Source organism: Zingiber officinale, chromosome 1A, assembly GCF_018446385.1.
Source record: "Zingiber officinale cultivar Zhangliang chromosome 1A, Zo_v1.1, whole genome shotgun sequence".
NCBI classification, from domain to species: domain Eukaryota; kingdom Viridiplantae; phylum Streptophyta; class Magnoliopsida; order Zingiberales; family Zingiberaceae; genus Zingiber; species Zingiber officinale.
Genome location: NC_055987.1, coordinates 13,548,371 through 13,561,045, shown reverse-complemented (window position 1 = coordinate 13,561,045; position 12,675 = coordinate 13,548,371).

Below are 12,675 nucleotides of genomic sequence, written 5' to 3'. Positions count from 1 at the left end.
CTCTGAGTATTGTTTTGGATGGAGATCAATGATTTCATATCATGATTTTGATTATGGTTACAGCAGACTTTGGATTAGGAGCTTCACTTTAGTATAGATTTCACCCTCGGACTGATGGATAGTTTGAGCGCCTTATACAGATGTTGGAGGATCTGATGATAGTGAATTTTAGTTTTCAGAGGTAGTTGATTTATCCCCTAGTTGGCTAGATTGCAGAGTAGGAGTAGCGGGAGTAGGGCGAGTTCATAGCTCACAGAGTCATTGCTATTCATTTAGAGGTGGATTGTCATGGTTAGAGATATATTATGATGCTAGGGGAGAGTGGTATATGAGGATGTTAGTTGATTGTTACTCTTGGATGAGGATCCCTAAATTGACCAGTAAATTTGGGGACCAAATTTTTATTAGTGGGGGAGAATGTAAAATACGACACCCAAATAAAAATTTAATAATAAGGTTATTGGAGAAATAACCTTATTGGATTTTTTCGAAAATTTTAGAAATTTTCTGGGAATTTTTCGGAGCTCGTGTGACTTGATTTGAGGGGATGAATCGGTGAGGCTAAACGAAGCCTGTTTCGGATACCCATTTAAATGGGAGTTGATTAAGGATTTAACTTAAGGTTTAATTAACTTAAACCTAAGTTTTATTTTCTTTATTCTTCTTCCCTCCCGATTCATTTTCATTCCCCCGATAACTCATCTGCCCGAGCATTTCCCCTCTCCGACGATTTCTCCTCTCCTCCTCTCGGTGTCGCCGGCACAAGCAACCACCAGAGCTTTGAAGGGAAAATAAGTGGCAGCTTCTTCTTCTTCCTCAGCTCTCGGTTTCCTCTCTCCCGATTGCCTTCTCTCGCGGACGACCCGACGTCGACGGAGGACGACTCTTCCTCGATGGTCTCGAACTCCTTGCGTCGATTGAGGACCTTCACCGGAATCTCGAAGGAGCTGACGCTGTCCAAGCCTTCTCCAGTGAACCGATCCCTTCCTCGACAGTTTCTTGCGGGTGATCGACGATGATTCAGCGGAGCTAGGGCACGGTAGGGTTCCTGCCAATTAAGCCCCTTTCGGTTCTCCTCCTCGATCGGTTCAATGGAGTATGTTTCGGATCGTCATCAGCAGAGATGGATAGCGCGATGTCGTTTGTAGGCGATGATTGAGGTAAGCGTCGGAAAAATCTTATGGATTCAAAGATCTCGGTTTATAGGGTTCCAATGGTGATGCTTCTCTTGTCTTGGATTAGGGGAAGGCATGGGAACAACACCTTGATGGATTTCCTATGGCAGATCACTGTCTTCTGCAGCTTGCAACTGATAGGGTCTCGGTGAAGGATTGGAGGTCTATCAAGGTGAGTAATGTCTCTGTTTGTTAGGGTTTTAGCACACTAGTTACTCTACAGCTAGGTTTGGATTTGATCTTGGAAGAATTGGTGTAGTGCTTATTTGATAGCTGACGGCAAAGGACTTCTTGGGTTGTAAGCTTCGGAAATTGCTGCCAAAATACCAAGGTAGGCAATTCCCAGTGTTTACTTTTGTGTTCTGATCCGTAAGTTACTGGATTAGATTTTTCTAAGGGGTTGTAGGGTTTATTCTTGCTTAGATTTATTAGTGTGTAGTATTGTGTTCATGTTGATATTAGATTGGGGGTTCTTGTGGAGCTGTGAGTTTTGTTTGGCTGCTATATCTTAAGGTAAGTGATATTTTAGTAGGGTATTTGATCTTTATGCAGTGTTGATTAAGGGTGTTTATTTGGATGACAGCAACTTCCACCTTGCTCTGGTCATGGATTCTAGCAGTAGGCACTTCTTCACCCTGATCCAAATTTGGGTAAGTGGTTTGGTGTTTGGATTTGGTGATTGTGGGTTATGTTTGGACTTAGAAAGAGTTGGATTTAAGGATGGACTTATCATTTACTTTGGTTTGGATATTCAGGTGGAATTAAATAGGATTACCTAATCGACGTAGGATTAGGTTCTGGGTTTAGCTAATTGTTGATTATGTGATTAGCTAAATAATATATATATATCATGTGATCGCAGGATTTGGATTCGGGACGAGCGTCTCGACATGGGATTTTCATATTACGATCGACAGATAAGGCAGGTATTTCTTCCTTGGCTCTATGTAGATTTTTATTGAGCTTAGTGCATGGTTTTATGTGATGGTTTAGGATGCTTTACCTTATATCGTGTTCGTTTGTTGTTTTCCTGCTTGATACCAATGCTTGACCCTTGTGATGATCTATTTAATTCTTATACAGTCTGCACTTTTGTTATCTATACTCTGTGGTATTTTTACATGTAGAGTATGTATGGTAGGGGATACTTCGTGGTGGTATGCATATGAGGCTTGTCCATTGGTATGTCGTGTATACTTTTGTCTGGTGTGATGATTGGAGTTGTGTTGATTGTATGTCTGTGGTTTATATACGTGTTTGATGTGTTTTTTTACTGGAGGATACATGTTGATTGTGTTGGGTTTTTCGGGCCGCGAAAACCGCTTTTTCGCGTCGCGGAAACCCCGAATCACCCTAGCCAACGGATCTCGTGCGAAGAAAAATTCGAAAACATACGAGTACGAGTTACAAAACTTCTAGATCTACATGATGAAGATCTTTACCCTTGTTGCGTGCCCTTTTGCGTATCCCGCTCGTCCTCGGTACGCCGGATCTCGAAGTTGTCAATGTAGATAACTCTCTACACGTATCCACACGAACACACTAGGTGGAGGTGACCAAAAACCAAGGTGTGCTAGCACCTATGTGGTTCGGCCAAGGAAGGAGGAGAGGGAGAGCTTGAGAGGAAGAAGATGTAAAATTCCACACTTGAATGAATAATGAAAATCAATTCACACACCATTCAAAATGTGGCCGGCCACTTTTCTCATGTGTAACTCCCCTCATTAATGCATTAAGTTGTCATCAAGGAGAGAATGTAACCTCCATGAGGTGGCACTCACTAGTAACTCCCGTGAGGTGGCAACCATGATGATGATGTGGAGTAACATCATTAGTCCACATCAATGCCAACTCACCAATGAGGTGGCATAAAGTCAAGGCAAACTTGACTTTTAATCTTCCTCTCAAGTCAAGTCAAACTTGACCAAACCTCTTCCATGGTTGATCTAATCTAACCATTTGATTCAAGTTAATTTAATATATAATGAATCTAATTCATTAAATTAAATTGATTCAATGAGTCATAATTTAAATTAGACTCATTGAACACATGAATCAACTTGAGTCCAACTCAAGTTAGCCCAATTAGGATTACTCTTAATCCAATTTGATTCATCAAATGAATCTAATCCTCTTGGTTCATCATATGAACCTAATCTCCATCTAATTGTCCTTAGTGTGTGACCCTATAGGTTCTTGTAACGTTGGCAATGCCCTAAACCCATTTAGGAGCATAAGTAATGAGCGGTTTCTAGCAACACATCATTACTACCCAAGTTACAAGAATGTCGAGATCCGACATCACCTTGTGACTACTAATTGTGACTCCTCACAAAATATGACAAGTGTCCTTCTATCCTAGACATCTAGATTGATCAATGTGAGGCATAGACCGTGTCATCCTCTGACCAATCTAAATCTTGAACTCCAAGTAGACTCACTACATCAAATGAGCTCAATATCCTATATTGACTCATTTGGGCATGGTCATGCACTTCGTGGTCTCACTCTATCAAGAATACCGATGTCACTCCCGTCATATGGGAGGGATAGATCCCATCTACATCACTCACATCCCTCTGCATAATTCGTTATATACCCAGTAATCGTCTTTATAGTCCACCCAGTTACGGGTGACGTTTGACGAAACCAAAGTACATAACTCCTTATGTAGGGAACCATGGTGACTTCATGTCTAAGGACTAGTAGTCACACTAATAGCCACATGAGAAAGTATATGACACTCATATAACGATCCATGATACTTTCTCATGGCGGGTCATTCGGTATACATTCTCTAATGTATACCCATGTGTCAACTTGATATCTCTATATCCATGACTTGTGAGATCAAGTCATCGAGTTGACCTACATGCTAGTCTTATTGCATTAACATTGTCCCTGAATGTTAATACTCAACTAGGAATGATTAAGAGTAGTGTTCCCTATATCATCTCACTATCGGTTCAACTAACTGATTGATATAGGTGAGAACCATCTACTCAAGGACGTTATTATACTTAGTTTATTTGGCACCAATACAAGTAAGTATAATAACCAAAAACCAAATGCCTTTATTTATATAGAATATGATAAAACAAGTCCAAAATACAATCATCAAATGATTGGCTCTAGGGCTCTAGCTAACAATCTCCCACTAGCACTAGTGCCAATCAGTGTAGGCTCTAAGCCCAAATGACCTAGTGTGACCATCATGCTTCCTCTGTGCCAAAGCCTTGGTCAAGGGATCTGCGATGTTAGCCTCTGTAGGTACTCTGCAAATCTTCACATCTCCTTTCTCGATGATCTCTCGAATGAGTTGGAAGCGCCGTAGTATGTGTTTGGTCCGCTGGTGTGAGCGAGGTTCCTTCGCCTGTGCTATAGCTCCATTGTTGTCACAATAAAGCTCAATAGGGTCAGCAATGCTAGGAACCACCCCAAGTTCAGTGATGAACTTGCGAATCCAAACTGCCTCCTTTGCTGCCTCTGATGCAGCAATATACTCGGCCTCTGTCGTAGAATCAGCTACTGTGTCCTGTTTCGAACTCTTCCAGCTCACAGCACCACCATTAATGCAAAATACGAACCCCGACTGTGATCTATAATCATCCTGGTCGGTCTGGAAGCTAGCATCACTGTAACCCTTTACAGGTAGCTCATTATTGTCTCCATATATCAAGAATTATTCTTTAGTCCTTCTTAAGTACTTAAGAATATTCTTGACCGCTATCCAGTGACTTTCACCTGGATCTGACTGGTATCTGCTCGTCATGCTCAAAGCATACGAGACATCAGGTCGAGTACATAGCATGGTGTACATGATCGATCCTATGGCTGAAGCATAAGGGATCTGATCCATGAGGTCTCTCTCCTCTCTAGAAGAGGGACCTTGACTCTTCGAAAGACTCACGCCATGTGACATCGGCAGAAATCCCTTCTTGGAGTTCTGCATGGCAAACCGAAGGAGTACCTTGTCAATGTATGTACTCTGACTTAGGCCAAGCAATCTCTTAGATCTATCTCTATAGATCTGTATCCCTAGAATACGGGATGCCTCACCTAAGTCCTTCATTGAGAAGCAACTCCCTAGCCAGGTCTTGACAGACTGAAGCATAGGGATGTCCTTCCCAATGAGCAGTATGTCATCCACATACAATATGAGGAAGACAACTATGTCACCTACAACCTTCTTGTAGACACAAGGTTCATCTTCATTCTTGATGAAACCAAACTGTTTGATTGCATCATCGAATCGAAGATTCCAGCTCCGAGAAGCTTGCTTTAGTCCATAAATGGACCTATGCATCTTGCATACTCTGCTAGTATGCTGTGGATCTACAAAACCCTCAGGTTGTGTCATGTACACATCCTCGAGTAGGTTTCCATTCAGAAACGCGGTTTTGACATCCATCTACCATATCTCATAGTCATGGTAAGCTGTAATAGCAAGCATGATCCGAATGGACTTAAACATCGCTACTGGAGAAAATGTTTCATCATAGTCAATACCATGAATCTGCTTGAATCCTTTAGCTACCAAGTGACCCTTATAGATAAGTCCATCCATGTCAGTCTTTCTCTTAAAGACCCACTTGCACCCAATGAGTTTTACCCCTTCAGGTGGATCAACCAAAGTCCATACTTGGTTGGTGTACATGGATTCCATTTCGGATCTCATGGCCTCTAGCCATTTCTCGGAATCTGGTCTCATCACAGCTTCCTGATAGGTGGTAGGCTCATCCTCTATGAGCACAATGTCATCATGGTCAGACAAGAGAAATGAGTATCTCTCAGGCTGACGACGTACCCTATCAGACCTGCGAAGAGGTATGTCTACTTGAACTGGTTGTTGTTCCTCAACTCCTTGTGGAACAACATCATCCACAACACTTTGTGGTTCCAGTTCAATTTCCATCGAGGCATCAGTGCTATTGTTCGCATCTTGAACTTCTTCAAGATCGAACGCGCTCCCACTAGTCTTTCTAGAAACAAAGTCCCTTTCTAGAAAGATCCCAGTTTTTGCCACAACTACTTTGTGCTGACTGGGAATGTAGAAGTAATATCCCTTAGTTTTCTTAGGATATCCAATAAAATAACACTTGTCAGATTTGGGTCCTAACTTGTCTGAGACTTGACATCGAACGTAAGCCTCACAACCCCATATCCTCATGAAAGACACCTGGACGTCTCTCCCGGTCCATATCCTATATGGTGTCTTTATAACGGCCTTGGATGGAACTCGGTTGAGAATGAAAACTGCCGTGTCTAGAGCATATCCCCATAGATATGTCGGAAGATCTGTGTGACTCATCATAGATCGTACCATATCTAATAAGGTACGATTCCTCCGTTCGAATACACCATTCCACTGTGGTGTTCCAGGAGGAGTGAGTTGGGATAGAATCCCACACTCAGCTAGATAGTCACGGAACTCATGGCTAAGATATTCTCCACGTCGATCGGATCGAAGTATCTTAATTCTCTTGCCAAGCTGGTTCTGTACTTCATTCTTGAATTCTTTGAACTTTTCAAAGGATTCAGACTTATGTGTCATCAAGTACACATAACCATATCTACTGAAGTCATCAGTAAATGTGATGAAGTACCTATAACCGCCTCTAGCAGCGACATTGAAAGAGCCACATACATCACTATGTATGAGTCCTAACAAATCAATCGCTCTTTCGCTGTGCCCACTAAAGGGAGTCTTGGTCATCTTGCCTCGTAGGCATGACTCGCATATCTCATATGATTCAAAATCAAATGAGTCCAGCAAACCATCCTTATGGAGCTGGGATAAGCGCTTGTCATTTATATGACCTAAGCGACAGTGCCAGAGATAGGTTTGGTTCAGGTCATTTGACTTGAACCTCTTGGTATTTATGTTATAGATAGGGCTCTCAAGGTCTAGAATATAGAGTCCGTTCATCAGAGGTGCACTACAATAGAACATATCGTTTAAATAGATAGAACAACATTTGTTCTTTATTGTAAACGAAAAGCCTTTCTTGTCCAAACAAGAAACTGAAATTATGTTTTTAGTCAAGGCAGACACATAACAACAATCATCTAATTCTAGTACTAGCCTAGAGGGCAGAGATAGATAGTAAGTTCCTACAGCAATAGCAGCAACCCGTGCTCCATTGCCTACTCGTAGGTCTACCTCACCCTTCGTCAATGCCCTGCTATTTCTCAGCGCTTGTACATTGGTACAAATGTGCGAAGCACATCCGGTATCTAATACCCACGATGAAGAAATAGAGAGGTTGACTTCTATAACATGTATACCTGAAGTAGAAATCTTATTTCTCTTCTTCGTAAGATCTTCCAGGTATTCTTTGGAGTTCCTCTTCCAGTGCCTTGCTTGTCCTTGATATAGGTGACAAAGATGTTCAACCATATCGTAAGCACTCATCAACTCATGTTGCTTCTGAAGCTTAGAGTTCATGGTCGCGAGCATAAGACAGGACACATCTAATGCGTCATCTTGATGCTTCTTGTAAGCATCTCGGTCTGCTCGCGTGGCAGTGGCAGGAGGAGCCTCCGAAATGGGCTGCTCCAAAACATACAGTTTACATTCTTGGGTGAGAACTATTCTCAGGTTCCTGTACCAGTCCAGGAAATTTGCTCCGTTGAGCTTGTCCTTCTTAAGGACAGATCGCAGAGAGAAGGTGTTCGTATTCGACGTCATGGAAATTCTACAACAGAAATAAATACAGAAATAAGTATCATATTCTTAATCATTTAATTAGGCCTTTAACTAAATGATGCTCCCACTGAATTCTATAATTCACGTGGGACAAGATCCACATCATACTAACCCTTGAGTTAGCTTTGGCTAATACGCCCAAGACTTAGTATGATTGGTAGGTAACGATTACCAATTACATCTCTATGCAACTCTTATTTATAGGATCAAGATCCGCATTGATATTAAAACTCGAGTTAGCTTTGGCTAATACGCCCGAGAGTTAATATAAATGTGATTTTGACCTATCTTTCCAACCGTTGGAAAAATGCCTATAGTTATACTCGATCCAACCGAGTTAACTAGGAATACTCAATCTAATTGAGTTGTACTCACCCATGCGTTGATAGGCGGGACCAAGATTGTCCCTCCGTACCCTACCAAGATAGTATGTGTTGCTCTGCTTTGGCAGATTCAACAACTACATGCGTTCGAGGTAGTGGTAGGTATCACGACATGGTAGGCATTACGAGTTGGCGTGATTTAGATCTATTCTAAACGATGATGCGTATCATATACTCGATAGATCTAATCTAATCGAAGGGTGCATCATGTGCACGACTTAGATCTAATCTAATCGTAAGGCACTAATTAATTACTTAATTAACTAGCATGCATCACATACACACAAAATAATTAATTAAATAATTAATCAAATAATTTTGTGATTATGTCATGGCCCTACTACGATCTTCTCAAGCCAATGAGAAGATCGGATGGTCAACCTAAGGTCAACAGCTTCTCAAGCTCCTTCCTTTGACCACCTCGTGTTGCTCGCGCCCTCCTCGTAACTCCGTCTCGAGTGGACCTTCCACAGCTCCAATTTTGTACATTACAATTTTGAAACTCGAGTTACATTTGAGTCTAAATCTAATTTACAACCAGAATATATGAGAAAGGCACGATGCGCAGGTCGCGAAAATAAAAAATAAAAATACAAGCACGCACATCACATAACGGCACGCAGGCCATATTATGAATTACAACACATATTGTCCAATCAAATTGGGTCTTTGGGCCATGACTATCACAAAATTAATATATAATTCAAAATTATATATTTCTGTAATTTTTCTGTAATTTTTCATAATTTTACAGATTTTATGAGTAAATTTTTTCCGGCGGTCCCGATTAGCGATTTCGGGCGCAATCGTGGAGCAAATCCCCTTGCGGGGTTAGGGGCAGTACCCCTACCCGCGATCTAACCATCGCGAGTTGCTCCTAAGCGATCCAAGAGCACCTCATCCCGCTATCCCAAAAAGATTTGGGTCGAAACGATGTCGTTTCGGAAAAAACTTCTCGGTAGTCGAAGCCTACAAGTGTATAAACACTTGTGCTTCGCTTCTACGAGAAATATTACTCTTAAAACTATAAAAACCATAAATTTACAGAAATGTACAGAAGCTTTAATTTTTCATAAAAATCAAATTAAACTCGTACAAGTTTCGCACGTGGCTCTGATACCACTGTTGGGTTTTTCGGGCCGCGAAAATCGTTTTTTCGCGTCGCGGAAACCCCGAATCACCCTAGCAAATGGATCTCGTGCGAAGAAAAATTCGAAAATATACGAGTACGAGTTACAAAACTTCTAGATCTACATGATGAAGATCTTTACCCTTGTTGCGTGCCCTTTTGCGTATCCCGCTCGTCCTCGGTACGCCGGATCTCGAAGTTGTCAATGTAGACAACTCTCTACACGTATCCACACGAACACACTAGGTGGAGGTGACCAAAAACCAAGGTGTGCTAGCACCTATGTGGTTCGGCCAAGGAAGGAGGAGAGGGAGAGCTTGAGAGGAAGAAGATGTAAAATTCCCCACTTGAATGAATAATGAAAATCAATTCACACACCATTCAAAATGTGGCCGGCCACTTTTCTCATGTGTAACTCCCCTCATTAATGCATTAAGTTGTCATCAAGGAGAGAATGTAACCTCCATGAGGTGGCACTCACTAGTAACTCCCGTGAGGTGACAACCATGATGATGATGTGGAGTAACATCATTAGTCCACATCAATGTCAACTCACCAATGAGGTGGCATAAAGTCAAGTCAAACTTGACTTTTAATCTTCCTCTCAAGTCAAGTCAAACTTGACCAAACCTCTTCCATGGTTGATCTAATCTAACCATTTGATTCAAGTTAATTTAATATATAATGAATCTAATTCATTAAATTAAATTGATTCAATGAGTCATAATCTAAATTAGACTCATTGAACACATGAATCAACTTGAGTCCAACTCAAGTTAGCCCAATTAGGATTACTCTTAATCCAATTTGATTCATCAAATGAATCTAATCCTCTTGGTTCATCATATGAACCTAATCTCCATCTAATTGTCCTTAGTGTGTGACCCTATAGGTTCTTGTAACGTTGGCAATGCCCTAAACCCATTTAGGAGCATAAGTAATGAGCGGTTTCTAGCAACACATCATTACTACCCAAATTACAAGAATGTCGAGATCCGACATCACTTTGTGACTACTAATTGTGACTCCTCACAAAATATGACAAGTGTCCTTCTATCCTAGACATCTAGATTGATCAATGTGAGGCATAGACCGTGTCATCCTCTGACCAATCTAAATCTTGAACTCCAAGTAGACTCACTACATCAAATGAGCTCAATATCCTATATTGACTCATTTGGGCATGGTCATGCACTTCGTGGTCTCACTCTATCAAGAATACCGATGTCACTCCCGTCATATGGGAGGGATAGATCCCATCTACATCACTCACATCCCTCTGCATAATTCGTTATATACCCAGTAATCGTCTTTATAGTCCACCCAGTTACGGGTGACGTTTGACGAAACCAAAGTACATAACTCCTTATGTAGGGAACCATGGTGACTTCAGGTCTAAGGACTAGTAGTCATACTAATAGCCACATGAGAAAGTATATGACACTCATATAACGATCCATGATACTTTCTCATGGCGGGTCATTCAGTATACATTCTCTAATGTATACTCATGTGTCAACTTGATATCTCTATATCCATGACTTGTGAGATCAAGTCATCGAGTTGACCTACATGCTAGTCTTATTGCATTAACATTGTCCCTGAATGTTAATACTCGACTAGGAATGATTAAGAGTAGTGTTCCCTATATCATCTCACTATCGGTTCAACTAACCGATTAATATAGGTGAGAACCGTCTACTCAAGGACGTTATTATACTTAGTTTATTTGGCACCAATACAAGTAAGTATAATAACCAAAAACCAAATGCCTTTATTTATATAGAATATGATACAACAAGTCCAAAATACAATCATCAAATGATTGGCTCTAGGGCTCTAGCTAACAGATTGTACACGTGGGGTTGTGTATGTGTGTCTGTTGGGGTTATTGGAGATTTTTGGTTGACTATACATGTGTAGTTATATACATATGTTTGGTGGGATATATGGAGGTATCATGATGATTATACTCATGTTGTGGGGTACTTAGGTGGGTTTAGAGTTGCATGGATGATGACGGTGTTCGTATCATGATTATATATATATCATGTTCATCATTCATTGCATTGCTGACGACTATTGTCTTCCTTGTGGTGGAGAGAGTCGTCAGTCGTTTATAGCTATCCTTTCGACCACTATTGGAGAGTGGTAGCTTGGAGCTAGTCCTGTCGCGCTCATTCAGCCGCTCAGTGTTCTGTCAGCCTCGACCACTCTGGAGTAGTGGGTCTTGAGGGTACAGTAGTCATAGGGTTTGAGTTATGAGTGGTTAGGGACCCTTAGCTATGTAGTTATATAACTACTTAGCTGACCGTCCACTTCGGCCGCCTATAGTGGTGCATGTACTGGAGGCTAGTATGGTTTGTCACGGACCCATGCCTTCGGCCATACAGGGGTCGTGGTGTCTAGAGAGGTGGCGGGGGTGACCATGGAGCATGCATGCACATTTGCATTTGATGCGCGGTGCATCCTTGGAGATATATTTGCATACATGCCTAGTAGATACTAGTTGCATGTGTTTGTGGAATGTTGCATTTGTTTGCGATATGATTGTTGCATATGGTTGTCATGCTGCATACATGTCATTTATTTTACATGTATATGCAGTCGTATTTATATTGCACAGGTGTCACGGGTATGTCTGTTGCAGATCCAGTGAGTTTACTGACCTTTGTACCTTGCGTCGATTTTAGATTGGGTACGTATTTATCATTATGTCAGTAGTGGTTTGTGTAGTTTGTATGTCAGTTATGATTATGTCTGGTTATTACGTCAGGTATGTTCAGATGCATTGATTATGATAGTATGATCATGTTCTTTATTTCCCTACTGAGACTGTATACTTTTGATCTCCATGTTTTATTTGTAGACCGTGCACTGTCTTTTCTATTACCCGCTGAGTTACCTATACTCACCACCGCATGTATACATTTATGTTTTCAGGTAGCCTGTAGATGGTTGGTGTCGCTCGGAGTATCCTATCTGCCGGGTCCTACGTCACATCCGAAGCCCGTGTTTGTTTTCTTTTGTATATTCTTTTCTTATTTTTGGCATTGTATTTGTGTATAGCCATGTGGCTATCTTATGGTTTTGGTGTTGTATTTGTGTTTAAGACGTGCCGGCATGCATTGTATTTATTTGTGTTGTGTGGGCTTACCTTCGTTTTTCCGCTGTGTTTTAGTACAGCCGTGTGAGTTGTTTTATATTTAACTGCGTGGTTGTCATTGTTTCATTCCAGCCATGTGAGCTGTTATTATAATTGCGTGGTTGTGTATATAA